The following is a 15896-nucleotide window of genomic DNA, read 5'->3' as shown; positions in this document are numbered from 1 at the left end:
ATCCGTGTAGGAGGGAACAGACATTTCTGGATGCGCAAAGATGCAGAAAACGTCCTATGTTCTTGCTCCTTTGACAGAGGCCCTGAGAGGTGGGTCACAGCAAGGATCTCAAGAACGGGGGCTGCGACAGAAACGGCCCACAACCAGTATCTAGACACAGAAACTTAACTCTGAAAATTGTTGTCAACGTGGTTTTATGGAGCTGAGTACAAGCATAAAAGTTTATTTTTTATTTTTATAACAGAATTGTTGCAAAAACAATTTAATAATGCTTATCTGGGTCCCAAATCCAAAGTAAGTTAGCAAAGCCTGAGAGTCGGGGGAAGAAACGGACAGAACAGAGAAAAATGCACGATTCTGTGTTTTATGTGGGGCGGGGCAGGGCAACACAGAAACAACATGTCACTTCTGACCAGATCATTAGACAAACATACGTCTTTGGGAAACAGAAAGGACACCAGCAGAATTAAACAAAGACGTACGTCGTTCATTCAGATGAAGCAAAGACTCTTGTCACATAAGGGGCAGTTAATAATCACAGACACCGTGAAAGACTTGTCCGAAAGTGGGAAACTGTAAATATGCCACAAGGATGTGAAAGGAATAACTGATGGGGTCAAATTAAGATTAGCATAAAACTCTGAATACACCTTTAGAAAATACAACTTTTAAAAATCAAAGCCCAGGGGACCATGGCAACGTTTTATAATAAAATGGACCACAATGAAAACCTCAAAAAATTGCACCAAGCAAAACTGACCAGGACATTTTATTAGAATAATGCAATTAAAATTTAATGATAATTTTAAAGAGACATTTTGGAAAACATTCTGAAGTAACCACAGGTTAAGGAATCAAAACTACATTTGGAGGTGATTTAAAAATAGTAATGACAAGGAGACGATTACACAGTGAAACCCAAGGAATTTGGCCAGAGATTGAATCAAAGCAAACCCTTAACTTCAAATGTTTTCATCATTAAAGTAGAATTACAGTGAATGAACTGAGCATTTGGCTCCAGAAGGAAAAGAATGACAAAGCAGGATGCGGCAAACACCCAAGTAACTGATTAAGACGAATGCAGAAATTTCTAAATCTGAAAACAGAAAAACTGGAAGAAGTGATAAATAGATTCAAGAGCTGTACTTCGGAGAAAAATCCACAAGAAAATAGACATGCCTTTGGCAAATTTAAGAGAAAAAAATAAGACTTAAAAGAACATTTTATTCTTTATATTTTATGTTAGCCAAGTCGAAAATCTTGACGAAACTGTTTACTTTTTGAGAAAATATAAAATTTCAAACTCAGCTAGAAAGAACAGCAAACGTGAAGAGACCACTATTTCTTTAGGAAATTCCTCCGCAAAGGGCTCCAGGGTCAGGTGAGCTTACCTAGGAGGTGTTTGAAAGTTTTCCAGAGCAGAGGACACAAGAGAAAAAGCAATCCCCCTGGTTTTACAAATCCTCCTTGGATCCCATTCTCCTCCTGAGGGCACAAAGTAAGGTAACTGCAAACCAATCCCACACAGAGACGGAGATGTTACGGTCAGAACAGAAATACCAGCAGGTGGGGTTCAACCTGCACTAGGGCCGCCATCATCACATCCAAACGGGAGGGCTCAGGTGTGACCTGAGAGTGAGTCCTTGTTAGAAGCTCCAGCAGAGCAAACCTCCAAAGAGCCTGTATGGTCCTCACTGTTTCTGCTACTTTTGTAAACGGTCAGGCCACGTTAAATGAGACCAGATTTATTTTGCAAACAAATCGGTCTTACCGTGATTACCTCTGGTAGGAATGTGGGTGACTGTAGAGAGAAAAATTAGGTTTTGGTAGAAAGCTGTGCCTTCAGATTCTAGTCCTGTTTGTTGTCTTTGAGGTTTTATTTTCTACCTGTAACTGGGCTGGATCCGCGTTCTTCTCGTTTCCTCAAATATCTGGCCGCGCTTCTCCAAACCAACGTTTCTAATGTTCTCCTGCCCGCCCCCCACCCCCCATCCCCCATCCCCCATCCCCCATCCCCCCCCTTTTTTGGTCACGCCTCACAGTTGCAAGATCTTGGCTCCCCGACCAGGGATCGAACCCACGCCCTTGGCACTGAAAGCGCCGAGTTTTAACCACTGGACCACCAGGGAAGCCCCTTCTCCTGCCTTTCTGACTTGGAATCACTAAGAACAAAACTGCCCTTTCCCCAAAGCCCTGCAAACTAAGGCTGGATGACTGGGTATGAACTTCAGAGAAGCCCCCGAAACAGCTCATGTACCGACAGCCTGCCTGCCTGTTGCCATGCCGACATTCAGAAAGTCCCCTGGAACATGCAATGACCTCATCAGAGGCAACCAGACTGCAGAAGGTGCTGTGAGATCACCGACCAGAAATCTTCTCGACTGGCTGCCCCAGGACTCAGAAACAGGTTTAGAGCCTGTTCCAACCATTAACTTTGTTTTTCTTTTCCTTCCATGGAAATGCCTCATATTATACGCCTGACTGTTTGCATCCTGCAGAGCCATCCTGCAACCCTGCCTCCTGAAATGAGACTACTGCTAACTGAACTGAGAGACAGGTTCAGTGAGATGGAGCAACCCGCCAGCCCAGCTGCTAGGCTGCGAAACTGCTTGGGGGAGCGTCAAAGGCGGGGATGAAGGTTAGCGAGACGCCACCCCCAAGTATGCCGCTGGGTGTAGTGACTGTTTTCAGCTGCAGGACCTTGAGAAACAGCAGGTGCAGGAGGGGTTTTCTCTGAGCTCCCTCATCTGCCTGGAGACAGAGACTCAAAGAGGCTCAGGTGCCACAGATCCCCTCCCCCCAGGGTGGGGTTATCACCTGAGAAAGATTATTGCCTCTAGTCTTGGGAGGGGGGCTAGAAGAGACAAGCACACCCAGGCCGACCTGCCACACGACCACACCTCCCATCCCTCCTCCAAGGGTCCATCATCTTTCCTACAAGTCACTTCCTCTCCCCTGAGAGGCCTACATTCCCCTCCGCTTTTCCTCTTAGACTTGAATTCTCAGCCATCTTGGGGAGCTACTCATTTTTCCCTGGGTCCCCCACGTATACATGACACACTCATGTTAATAAACTTCTGCTGCTTGTTCTCTTGTTAATCGTTTATTACGGGGGTCTCAGCCAGGAACTCAGAAGGAGAGAGAGAAATTTACTTTTCCTCCCCCTACACGCCAAAGTGGGATTTATCTCAGAAACTAAGGGTGGCTTTTTCTCGGGCAACTTATTTCTGTAGCACAATAATCATCACAGGACGGTCTCCACGGAGGCTCCACAGAGATTTGATAATGAACATCCTTTCCAGCTGAACCTAGATCATAAGAACAAGCCATCCCCCAGAAAACGCCACTTCCGAGAAAATTCGGTCCAATAGAGGACACCTTTCCTAAACCACCATTTACTGTTAACACACCAGAGTCGACCCCCCCAGGGCACGAGCGTGGGGGCAGGGACCCCAGCCACCCCATCGGCGACAGCGGCCTCTTACCTCCTTCGCGACAGGACGGGGAAGAGAAAATATCAGGAACCGGTGGTCCGAAGGAGGCGACGCTTTCATCCCACAGGTATCATGGAGGTCAGCGTGACGTGCGCTGCTTGGGGGCCGACGGGAGCCTCCGAGAGAAGCCACGCGCACGCACGCACACGCACGCACGCACACGGACGCGCACGCACTGTCCACGTGACGGGCGCCTTCACTCTGGCTTCCCCAGCTCCGCCCTCCTCCCTTTCCTACCGTCACGTCCGGTTCTCCTGGTGCTTGTCCGCCCTGAGCAAGACCACTGAGAATGGCCGGGCCGGACGCCCCCCACGGACCCCTGGGCCGGGGCACCGCCCGCTTTCTGCCTGGACTGAGGGGGGCGTGGAGCCCGAACGGCCCTGCAGAGATTGGGGGCACGGGGGACACATCCGGCCCACCCAGTGTGCTTCCCCACCCCGCCCTCTCCGGGCCAGGCTGCCCGTCCTTCACAGGGAAGTTAGTCATGAAACGGATGAAAAGAACCCGCTACACATTTCAAGATTTTATTTTTTGCAAAGAAATCTCATTACATCCTGACCGTCGAGCCGCGTTCCCTTAATTCTCCAGGCGTCGTTTGGCGGCGCCTTCTGAAATACGCACAGGATGCCCTGAATTCTCCCACAGTTTACCGTATTAAGAAGAAATACTGTGCAGATGAATTCACCAGATCAGGGGAGAGCAGTTTCCCCTTGATTTGTGTCTGGAAAATGAGAAAAACATCACAGCAGCGTCCGGAAGGACCGTGAATAAAGAGTGGAGGCGGGCATTTCCATCACCCATCTCACTTTTACGACGCCACCGAGAATTACACTCTTTTGCATTCGTTCCTAAAGGACGGAACAGATGGTAAAAGGTTGGTTTAAAGTGACGCCGACATTAAATAACGTACGGTGCCTGGCCATTGTGTTCGCCCAGGGACCTCGCTCGGAGGGCTGGATCTGTCCTTAGGAAAGGCTGGATGAAATGCAGGATTCTGGCAGAATCTCCCCCAAGGAGAAGGTATTTGCCTAATTTCGAATAAACTTGAAACTTGGAGGAAAGTCACCACGTGTGGTTTTGAATTGCAAACGCCTTGGAGGTTTATTCCCAAAGAATTGAAGGGGAGGAGAATCCCACTGGACCTGCAGAGAAAAGCCTGCCTCAGGACAGGCAGAGACCCAAGTCAGCCCAGGGGACACCGTCAGTGCAGGCTGGGCCCCTGGTGTTTCAACGATGTCTTCTCTTGGCCCACGTGGCCTGTGCTGTGTGCCAGGCCCCAACACGCTGGGCAGACACAGCCCTGCCCTCACGCGGTTCATGGACCAGAGGAATTAGATCTAAAAAAGTGACAGCCTCTCAGTGCAGTGTAAAGTGATAATTATAAAATGGGGGAGGAACAGGGTCTGTGAGAGATCCTGATGTAAGGACTTGGGGGGCAGAGAGAATTTTCAAAAATGTCCAGTTAAAATCGAGTGTTTGGTCTTGTCCACCACGGTACATGATTCCTGGACATGCATGTACATACACATACATACGCACATAAAACACATGTAAACACACCCAAACACACACACCTGCACACATACATATAAGCATACACACGTGTGCACATGTGTGCACACGACTGGATCTCCCCTCCTTTTGCTCTAAGTCTCTTGGAAGGCGATGGCTATTCTGCATCTTAATGGCTTTGCCATGTCACTAATAAGGCCTCCGTGACCCTGTCCCCATGTTTTGAAAGATGCTCTCAAAACCCTTAGGATCAAGTTCTTCCACAAGGATGTAATTCTTCGGTGAAGTATTGTAACGCTTTCTCCTTGTATGATATTAAACCCAGAGACCTTCCCAGGAAAACAGGTTGCAGACTCTCATTTTTGTTACGTTTTGGGAGTTTTGAGCTGCCTGCAGCAGAGGGAGAAGCTCTGAGTCGTGGCAGCAGACGCTTTGCCCCCACCCACCCCAGGCTGGCCAGGACTTGGCCGTGACTGCGGCCGGCCAGGAGGCTGCAGCCAATTTTCCTTTACAATCCGACTCTCACCAGAGCCAGAGTTAAGAGCACTCCTTCACCTTAAATGTATTTGCGGCTTCCCCGCGGCCTCAGCTGGTCCTCACGGCCCTCACGTTGGCCCACGACGCTGGGGCTTCTAGATTTTCATGCTGACAGAGAATCAGGGTTTCCTCAGGTTTTGTGTCCGACATCCCATCTGCTCTGCAGGGACGGCTCGCCTGTCCCCCCACCCCCCCACTGTTGAGCACTAACGCCGCCCCACACCCTCCTCTGGGCCCTAGGAACACAGACAGGCTGTCTGTCCCCACGGATGGCAGGTGCAGGCCTGGCACGGTGAACAGAGTAGGTGCTCAATCTCCCTCTTTCCACAGGAGAACTATCTTCTCTGAGCCCCGAGGGAGGAGGCGGAGGGAAGGGGGGGCCCCGGGGGGGCGGCAGGTGGTCGAAGATCCCAGGTGGGAGGGAGACGGTCCACCCAGCCCTGTGGCTACTGTCTGGGGGCAAAGAAACAGCCGGGAAATAGGGAGGGGGGAGACAAGAGAGGTGGTCACCCCTCCCCAGGTGAAAACCTGGAGCAAAAGAAGGAGGAGGGGGGACCACCCCCGGGTGCCTGCAGAGGCTTCTGGGGGCCCTGGGGGGCTGGGGGAGGGAGTCAGAAGGGTTCTGCTCTAGAGACTCAGCGGGAACCGAGGGGTGTGGTGTCACCTGGTCCCCAGGCCTCCGGCAGCAGAGGAAGGAGACTTGGGGAGGGGCTGGCCCCCGGGAGGGGTGAGCTGATGGGACCAACAGCAGGACGGCCCATCCTCAGCCTGCTCTTCACTGTGTTTATCTCGGGCTTCTTTGCCCAAATTAGGGTTTCCCTCCTTACGTGTCCTTATTATGCCTCGGAAGCCTGAAGCTGGCACCGAGCTCCCCTGTGAAGAGGAGGGTTCCAGGAATCTCCACCCCACACCCCTGCAACTCCTTAAGGAACGATGAAAGAAAAGTCCCAGAATGTCGGCCCCACTGACGATCCGGTCCAGCCCCTTCTGCAGATAGGGAGACTGAGGCGCAGAGAGGCTAAGGGTGGACGAAGGTTTCACAAGGAGTCCAGGATCGAGGGCAGAGTTCCCAGGTCTTGTCTCGGTCACGCTGCCTTCCTAGGAAGCTTCGAAGAGCAGAAGGGAGGGCTTCCCTGGTGGCGCAGTGGTTGAGAGTCTGCCTGCCGATGCAGCGGACACGGGTTCGTGTCCCGGTCCAGGAAGATCCCACATGCTGCGAAGCGGCTGGGCCCGTGAGCCATGGCCGCTGAGCCTGCGCGTCTGGAGCCTGTGCTCCGCAACGGCAGAGGCCGCAGCAGTGAGAGGCCCGCATACCGCAAAAAAAAAAAAAAAAAAGCAGAAAGGGAGGCTGAGGAAGCTGTGCCCACTTGTGCAGATGAGAGACTGGGCCCAGGAGGTCTCTGTGTCTCCCCAGGGTCACTCGACCCCTGATGGGAATCTCAGACCCCAGGTGTCACTCTCATTCCAGCTGGTTTTACAAATACACAGGGATTGCTGAAGTTCCATGCTTTGAAAGGTCACCGTGGGCTTCCCTGGTGGCGCAGTGGTTGAGAATCTGCCTGCCAATGCAGGGGACACGGGTTCGAGCCCTGGTGTGGGAAGATCCCATATGCCGCGGAGCAACTAGGCCCGTGACCCACAACTACTGAGCCTGCGCGTCTGGAGCCTGTGCTCCGCAACAAGAGAGGCTGCGACAGTGAGAGGCCCGTGCACCGCGATGAAGAGTGGCCCCTGCTCGCCGCAACTAGAGAAAGCCCTTGCACAGAAACGAAGACCCAACCCAGCCAAAAATAAATAAATAAAAATTAAAAAAAAAAGTCACCGTGGCTCTAAGGCCCAGGACTAGAACGTCACTTTAATTGTTTTCGAAAGTGATCATGAAATTATAACCAAATCCTACGTGACGCGGTAAAGTTTAATTTAAAAGCCCTTTGCCATGGCGCTGGGCGAGCAGCAAGATCTGGCCAGAATAAAACTGTTCTCTCAAGTGAATGGGGCAAACCTGGGGCCGAGGGTGAGTCAGGATCCATACTTCCCTCCCCAACTCTTCCTTGATTCTTGAACATTACTTTTAAAAGGCTTGACAGTGTTTGTATTTCTTGCACTTTACGAAACACTTTCCATGCACAATGAAATTCAACTTTCAATTATTTTCAACTAGGTTCTTGTAATGAGCAGAAAAACCCAGAATGTGATAGGGAAAGGCATTTGTTGTGTAACACTGACACTATTATACATCACCATTCACAGTTACTTTGAGTTTTATAAATCATGAAAAAACCCCTCAAAGTCGTATGAATATTAATGAAAGCCATGAATATGTTCTTACAAAATTTGCCTGGTGGGGAAGAGAGAATTAGATGCTTCTCAAAAGTGCCCTTCAGGTTGTACCAAATTAACAAAGACAGGCAGCTACTTAATTCGGGGTGTGGATGACAGAAGACATTACTGCCGACAGCGGGAACGGGGCAGAGTCCACTCCCGGCTCTCACTCAGGCAGCAGAGGCCCGATTTCCTTCTGGGGGGCCATCGTTCCCCACTGCGAGTTGTCCTGGGGAGCAGTCGGTCAAGACGCCCTGCCCTGCCCTGGGCAGGCCTATGAGCCGAGTTGGCCAATCAGCTTCTCCTCTCAACTGTGGATGTTGAGTCAAGAAAGAGTGGGGGGTGGGAAATATGGCTGGAGCCCCTCCGCTGCAGGGCCATCTCCCTGTCAAGACCCAGTGCCCTGGGGCCACCTGCTGGCCAGCCTTCCCTTCCAGTCCGTCTGCGTGAGGAGGGGTTCCCCCGTTGCATTCAGTCAAACCTCTGCCTGACCCAGATGTAGTCGGAGGAGCCCTTAACACTGCGCGGGGCAGGGAAGCTCTAACCAGAGGGCAGCGTCCCCGTGGTGCCCAGGCCCCTGCCTATGCCGCCTCCCCACGGAGGCCCACCCGACTTCTCCATCCCAGTGTGCGGTGGGGTTCCCCGCAAGCAGAGCCGGAGATGGGAGTCTTGTGTGAGTGGTCGCCTGGGCAGAGCCTGCAGGAGCAGAGGCAGGAGAGGAGAGATGCGGGCTGGGCTGGGGTCTGGCTTCAGACCCATCTCCCGGGGGAGCTCTGGAGCCTCCGGGTGAAGAGGTGGCCTCCGTGGGCCAGCCCAGGGTGAGGAGGGTCCGTCCTCTGCTGAGGTTTAGAGCAGCGGCTCCCAGGGAGCTGGGTGGCACCAGCGCCTGCTACACCCTGCCTCGTCTCCCCAGCCCTCCCATTGCAGCTTTTTCCTGCTTATGCTTTTGTTGACTGCTCTCTGTCTCCCCCACTGCACTGTCCAGGAGATGCTCAGGAGAGACGGTCACTTGGCTTGCAGCAAAGTTTAATTTAACTCAGCACCCGGCCTCGAGTGGTGTTTAGTCGACACCTGGTACCTGGGCAGCCTCCTGGAAAAGTGAGGGCTCTGAGCCGAAGTCTGGGCAAGTCTGCGGCTTCCCTGGAGCTGCCTGAACTTGACAGCTAACAAGGGCTGTTGCTGCACAGAAGCCAGAGTGGGGACAGATTTCCTTCCAAGGCCCCAGGCTGGGAATATACCTGTCCAACAGGGAGCAGAGTCTACGGGGGACGCTTACTGCCTCAGCCCGATGGAGGCAGGGATCCGCGGGGTGGATGGCTCTTGTGGGCTGTAGTTCACCCTCAGATCTGCTGCCCACGCTTTGCCTGTTGTCATTTCTGGTCCCCCAAATGAAGAGTCAAGCGTCTCGTCAGGAACGCTGCTTCATTAATACGTAATGTGTGTCCCTGCCTGCCTCTGGAAGGCACTGCACACAGTCTCTGACAAGGGATGACCCCAGACAGGATCCAGCCCTTGGAGACGGAGGCTGCAGCAGCCAGACCATGGCCGGGTTGGGGGAGGCCCAGGCGGAGCTCGAGGGGGCAGGTCTGAGCAGGGGGACGGAGACCAGCCCCCAGACCCGGAAGGAGAGGAACAGTGTCAGGGGGTGGGTGGGAGTGAGGGCTATTTGAGGGACAGCGAGCGCGGTATGAGGCTGCATGCAGGCTGAGGCGGGGAACTGGGGCAGCCACCGTTCTGGCGTGTCTGCAGAGACCCACCCCTGCTGTCTTTGGAAACTGCTGCCCTGCGCTGCTCTGTAGGGACCCATGGGGAGGACCCTTCCATGGGCTACAGGAGTACCTCCCCTGGCCCTGGGATTGGCTCAGGGAGAGGCATGTGACCCAAGCTGGGCCAATGGGAGTGCAGCTTCCCCCCGCCCTGTGATTGGCTCAGGGAGGGCATGTGATCCAAGTAGGGCTAATGGGAGTGACTCCTTTTGGAGGGAACGTCTCCTCCTTACTCGGGTGATCCTGCACCTTCTAGGAAGGTCATCCTGTCTCCACCCAGGGACCCAGGAGAGGCGCCCTCTCCTCTCTAGCTCTCCACCTTGGCCAAGACCCTTAGCCCCTTGTTTTATTGTCCTCATTGGAAATGGGATTCATATGCCAACCTTGCAGGGCTGTTGTTGTCAGCCTCCCCAGACCCAGGATTTGAGCAGAGGCGTTGAGAACAGAGCTCAACAGCACTCTTCACCCAGGTTTTTCCTGCCCGCCAAGAGCTGTCGACCTTTAAATAAAATGGCTGCTTCTCAGTCAGAATTCAGCCCCCAGATTCCAGATGGAGGCTGGGTCTCCACCATCGCTGCGAGATTCATTCTAACCAAATCTTACGTCCTATTATCCTCGGTTGTGGGAGGGCTCGTACCCCCCCACCACCCCCCACCCCCCTACCACCCCAGGTTCGGGGGCTCTGGAGCCACAGGAAAGGAGTAGCTGGCAGGGGGGCAGACAGGCTTATTCAGTGATGCTGCGGGGACCACACGTGTGAGGCCCCTTTTGGGGACCAGGGAAGATGGACTTTAAGCAAACTCCATCCACGGAGGGGTCCCATAAGAGCTGAGAGCGCCAGCTCCTCTAGGAAGTGTGAGACCCGACCCTCTTCCCAAGGGATCTTCCCCCTCCCTGCCCTTTGCAGCCTCAGATCAGCTCAAATGCCACTTCCTCAAGCAATCGCCCCTGACTGCCCTGCCTGTGAGTTACTCTCTTCAGGCGCCTCTTTTCAAATCATCTTTAAACTCGATTCAACCTGGGGTGTGTGCTGACTTATTTATGGCCCATTTCCCCCTCCACTGGCTGCCCAACTCTGTGTGTGTGCCCGGAACCATGGAGAGGTGTGGAGTGGATGGATGAGGAGTGCTGCCGAGACGCTGCTCCGTGGAGCAGAGGACAGGTGCCTGTCCCCAGGTGGCGCATCAAGTCTTCGTCAGGCCCCATGTTTGTTCTCAGTTGCTCTTCTTTTCTTTGTCAGGGGCACCCAGGGGTAACTGCTCTGCATCAGGCCCTGTGCTGAGCCTTGTCTCACTGACTTCTGCAATAGCCCTCAGAGAGGTGGTGCTAACCCACTTTACATGAAGAGACTGAGGGTCAGGGAGGTGGAGCCAGGGTGCGAATCCAGAACATCCCTCTGCTTGGTCACCACTCGACACCCCAGGCTATCTGGGGCCCAGGGAGGAATGGCCACAAAGCCTCAGGGAAGCACTAGTGCCTGGTTGTGGGAAAACTGAGAAGGCTTCCTGGATGAGGCAGAGGTGAGAGGGGCCTGCATTTCCTGGTGTCACACCTTCTTAGCATCAGTTCCCTGGAGCTGTGATGGCAGGAGCAACAGCAAGGAGCCCGAGGGGCCTCGCCAGGTGGGATGGTGGCCAGAGAGAGCGACACAAGCAGGTCTGGGCCCAGAGGAGCCCGCTGCTGAATCCTCCCGAGGCACCGCCCTTCCTGCTAGAAGGAGGCCCCCAGAAGCCCCCAGAGTCTCCAGTGAAGAGCAAAGACACCCATGTCCACATACGTTCTTAGGGAGGGGAGGGTCAATAGCTGGTTGCTCGAGAGTGGGGAGGTCATTTGTCTCAGGGCTTCCCCGAGGTCTCCCTCACAGCCCCAAGCCCCCGATTCATATTCTGAGCCATGCCCGTGCCTTTGGCATCTTTGTACCCATTTCCCTGCGCCGTGTGCCCCGAATCCACTGCCTCTCGCCAACACGCCAGGAGAGGCTCAGGTGCCGAGCGGTCCCCCTCCTGCTCTGCATGAGCGGGACAGAAGCTGCAGCGTCAAGAACTCAGGGTTCCCATGAGCTCTAATGGACTTTTGGTCTGTTTGCCAAACACACCCAACTGTCCAGCCCATGGCACTCCAGCCAGGCAGCCCCCGGAAGCCTTGTCTCCCGCCCCAGCTGGGGCCAGGGGTGAAGGGAGAGGGCTGCACCGAGTCACCAGGAGGCAGAGCCATCGGCCCCCAGGCCTCATGAACGTGGCCGCTCTCGTGGCAAAAGCAAGGCGGCCCTCAGCCAGCCGGCGCGTCCTGCCGGGGGCTGTCAGCACTGAGGGTGCTTCCACGGGGCTCCTGGAGCCCAAACCTGCCCTGATGGCTTGTCCAGAGTAAATGCTGGCGGGGGAGCACCCACTCCCTGGCCCCCCTCCACAGGAGGCCCACAGACCACATGGAGCCAGGCTGGCGGTTCCTCAAAAATGAAAGAGTCCCCGTGGGACCCAGCAATTCTATCAGGCGTCGGGCCCAGAGGACTGAACGGTGGTCGAAGAAGCGCTTGTGCCTGAGCGTTCACAGCAGCCAAAAGGTGGAAACAGCCCACGACTGTCAACTGTCAACTGCTGAAAAGAGTAGCGGAATGTGGTCCGGCGCTGCAGTGGAACGTTATCAGGCCATAAAAAGGAACGAAGGCCTGACACAGGTCATGGCATGCACGGACGTCACACACATGCTCAGTGAGAGAAGCCGGACACAGAAGCCCACATGCTGTACGATTCCACAAACATCCGGAACAGGTAAATGCACAGAGACAGAAAGCAGAGTCATGGTTGCCAGGGGGCTGGGGGAGGAGCATGGGGAGTGACTGCTTAAAGGGTAGGGGGTCTCCTTTTGGGGGGATGAAAAGGTTCTGGAACGAGATGGTTGTGAATGTCCTAAATGTCACTAAGGGTACATCTTATGTTGTGTGTATTTTACCAAAATAAAAAAAGCTGGGGTGGGGGAGACCCACTGAGGCTGTCACTCAGAAGGTTCCAGCACAGCCCCCCGACCAACATCCAAGTTCCCACACCTGTGGACACAGGTGGCCTGTGAGCAGCACGGGGAGACAGCCTGAGGTCCTAGAACGGCCGCCCTGCTGGGAAGCAGCGTGTCCCCGGCCTTCACTCTGGAGACCCCCCGGGTGGCTTGCTAAAGACAGGGAGACAGCACGGCCCAGTGGACCTGCCACGCCACTGGCTGTGAGGACCTGACGTGATGGTGATGGGGGAACCCAGATTGTGGCTCAGGTGCTTTCGATTTAAGGCAAAAGGAGCAGCTGTGTGCTTATCCCCGAGGGACTGCGCCACAAACCCACAAACTCTACTGAGGGTCCTGCAAAACCTCCCATTTAGGCCAGAATGTCTCAACCTCGGCACTGTCGATGCTTCGCACCAACCGTTCTCCATCGTGGGGGGCTGTCCTGGGCAGGTAGGGTGTGGCCAGCGTCCCTGGCGAGCAGGTTCCACACCGGACTGTGGCCACATCACCATTCTAGTGGTTTCCCTTCCCTTTCTCCCGGCTCACAAGCTCTGCATCCCGGTAGCCCATCTTCCTGCCAATGCCTCATTCAGAACTAGACACGGCCTCTTACATTTCTTTCTACTCACCCGTCCAGGAAGGGTGTCATTTGCTCAGATCCAGAAAACACATATATCTGGCTGATGCCAGGCTCTGAGCCTCCCTGGGGAGGGGGTGATCTCAGCACATGAATCTGCCCTTGCTGGGGGACTGACATGGTTCCCTGCTCAGCACCCACCCCCAGCCCCCTCTCCACAGAGCCTCCTGTGGGCTCCTTCCTGGGAGCTGCTGGGGCGTCCAGGCAGTGACAGCTCCGCTGATGACCTCAGCCCCAGCCAAGCCTGCACTGTCCATCGGGGGAGCCCAAGTGATGGCTCCACTGCCTCCTAAGCCCTGTTATCAGTGGGTCAGTGACAGGGCTGCTGATAATGGCCCCAAATGACTCCAGAGGACTGGTTATGACCACTGAGTCGATAGACACTTGGGGGGGGGTGTTTGATGCACAGATGAGTGAAGGGACCCACACGGACCCCTAAATGGGAAGAGCCATTGCCCAGGCTGACGACAGCCAAGTGTCCTGTGTCCCGAGTCCAGGGAGATCAGCCAACGGGCTGCATGCAGCTGTTCTCAGGGCTCCTGGCAGAACTCACTGGTCAACCAGGACCATGTAATTCTGTTCCCCATCTTCTCCTGATGCCCCACCATGTCCTCCAGCCTCAGCTTTTACCATGCTCCCCTCTGTCCCTCCTCCCCAACCATGCCAGCCTTCCTTCAGCTCCTTAGATGCACTGTGTCTGCCCCTGCCTCAGGACCTTTGCACAGGTTGCTCCTTTTCTGAGTTAACTCCTGCTCATGCTTAGGTGTTACCTCCACCCACACCTGCCAGCCTGGATTGGGTCAACTTCCATAGCATGGACCCCTCTCTCTTCTTGGTAGCATTTGTCACCATTTCCATTTTATCTTTATTTGATTATTTGGCTAATATTTGTTTTCTCTGACATTGAGAGTCCTAGGAGGGCAGTATGTGCCTGGCACAGAGAAAGGGCTAAAAGGCCACTGGATGTGACACTAGATGAAACTTGAAGGGACCACGTCACGACCAAACAAATAACCAAAATGTTAGTCTAGTCTATTCCGGTTCTAAGAGTTCTGTTGGCAGGGGAAGGGTTCCGTGGCCAAATGCATTTGGTAAATGTTGCATATCACAACAAGTCTCAGAGAAGCACCCTAGGTGGGAGTGTACCAAAGGCCCTGAGAAGTCCTGCAGGAAGGAGGTCTGCTGCACCTCAGTTAATCCAGCATCTGCCAAAGCAATCTGACTGCTGAACACTTCAGTCTCCCCAACCCGCCACCACCAAAACAGCCACTGTGCTACCATGGTTGCTCCATAGGACACACTTTAGGAAAAGCATTTATGAAATAAACTTTCATAAAAATGGTCTATTAAAAATCAGCCCAGGGCTTCCCTGGTGGCGCAGTGGTTGAGAGTCCGCCTGCCGATGCAGGGGACATGGGTTCGTGCCCCGGCCCGGGAGGATCCTACATGCCGCGGAGCGGCTGGGCCCGTGAGCCATGGCCGCTGAGCCTGCGCGTCCAGAGCCTGTGCTCCGCAACGGGAGAGGCCACAACAGTGAGAGGCCCGCGTACCGCAAAAAAAAAAAAAAAAAAAGAAAAAAAGGAAAAAAAAAGTATCAGCCCAATGCAGTCCCAAATCAAATGTACCTGTGCTCCTCCTTATTCATGTTTTACAGTTATCTGATTTTCCCAAATAACTGAGAATTATTTGTACTGCTGTTTTGCATAAGCTATTTTAAAAAAACGAGAGAGGGAAGACAGCAGAAGCAAGAAGAACTACAATTCTGCAGCCTGTGGAATGAAAACCACATTCACAGAAAGATAAGACAAGATGAAAAGGCAGAGGGCTATGCACCAGATGAAGGAACAAGATAAAAGCCCAGAAAAACAACTAAATGAAGAGGAGATAGGCAACCTTCCAGAAAAAGAATGCAGAATAATGACAGTGAAGATGATCCAGGACCTCAGAAAAAGAATGGAGGCAAAGATCGAGAAGATGCAAGATATTTTTAACGAAGACCTAGAAAAATTAAAGAACAAACACCTAGAAGAATTAAAGAACAAACAAACAGAGATGAACAATACAGTAACTGAAATGAACAATACACTAGAAGGAATCAGTAGCAGAATAATTGAGGCAGAATAACAGACAAGTGACCTGGAAGACAGAATGGTGGAATTCACTGCCGCGGAACAGAAGAAAGAAAAAAGAATGAAAAGAAATGAAGACAGCCTAAGAGACCTCTGGGACAACATTAAACACACAAACATTCGCATAATAGGGGTTCTAGAAGGAGAAGAGAGAGAGAAAGGACCCGAGAAAATATTTGAAGAGATTATAGTCGAAAACTTCCCTAACATGGGAAAGGAAATAGCCACCCAACTCCGGGAAACACAGAGAGTCCTAGGCAGGAAAAACCTAAGGAGAAACACACTGAGACACATAGCAATCAAATTGACAAAAATTAAAGGCAAAGAAAAATTATTAAAAGCAACAAGGGAAAAATGACAAATAACATACAAGGGAACTCCCACAAGGTTAACAGCTGATTTCTCAGCAGACACTCTACAAGCCAGAAGGGAGTGGCATGACATACTTAGAGTGATGAAAGGGAAGAAACTACAACCAAGATTACTCTACCCGGCAAGGATCTCAGTC

The 15896-nt window shown here is 53.2% G+C and overlaps 1 protein-coding gene across 1 annotated transcript in view; it reads right to left on the bottom strand.

Annotated features, from left to right (window-relative positions):
• Positions 1 to 15896, bottom strand: part of CDH4 (cadherin 4) — a gene marked incomplete at both ends in the record, with an annotated part of 569293 nt that overhangs the window by 74033 nt on the left and 479364 nt on the right. The window lies entirely within an intron of this gene.

This window comes from Hyperoodon ampullatus (genome assembly GCF_949752795.1).
Source record: "Hyperoodon ampullatus genome assembly, chromosome: 14".
Taxonomy (NCBI): Eukaryota; Metazoa; Chordata; class Mammalia; order Artiodactyla; family Ziphiidae; genus Hyperoodon; species Hyperoodon ampullatus.
The sequence above is the reverse complement of the archived record's forward strand: the minus strand, read 5'-3'. Positions and strand labels throughout refer to the sequence as shown.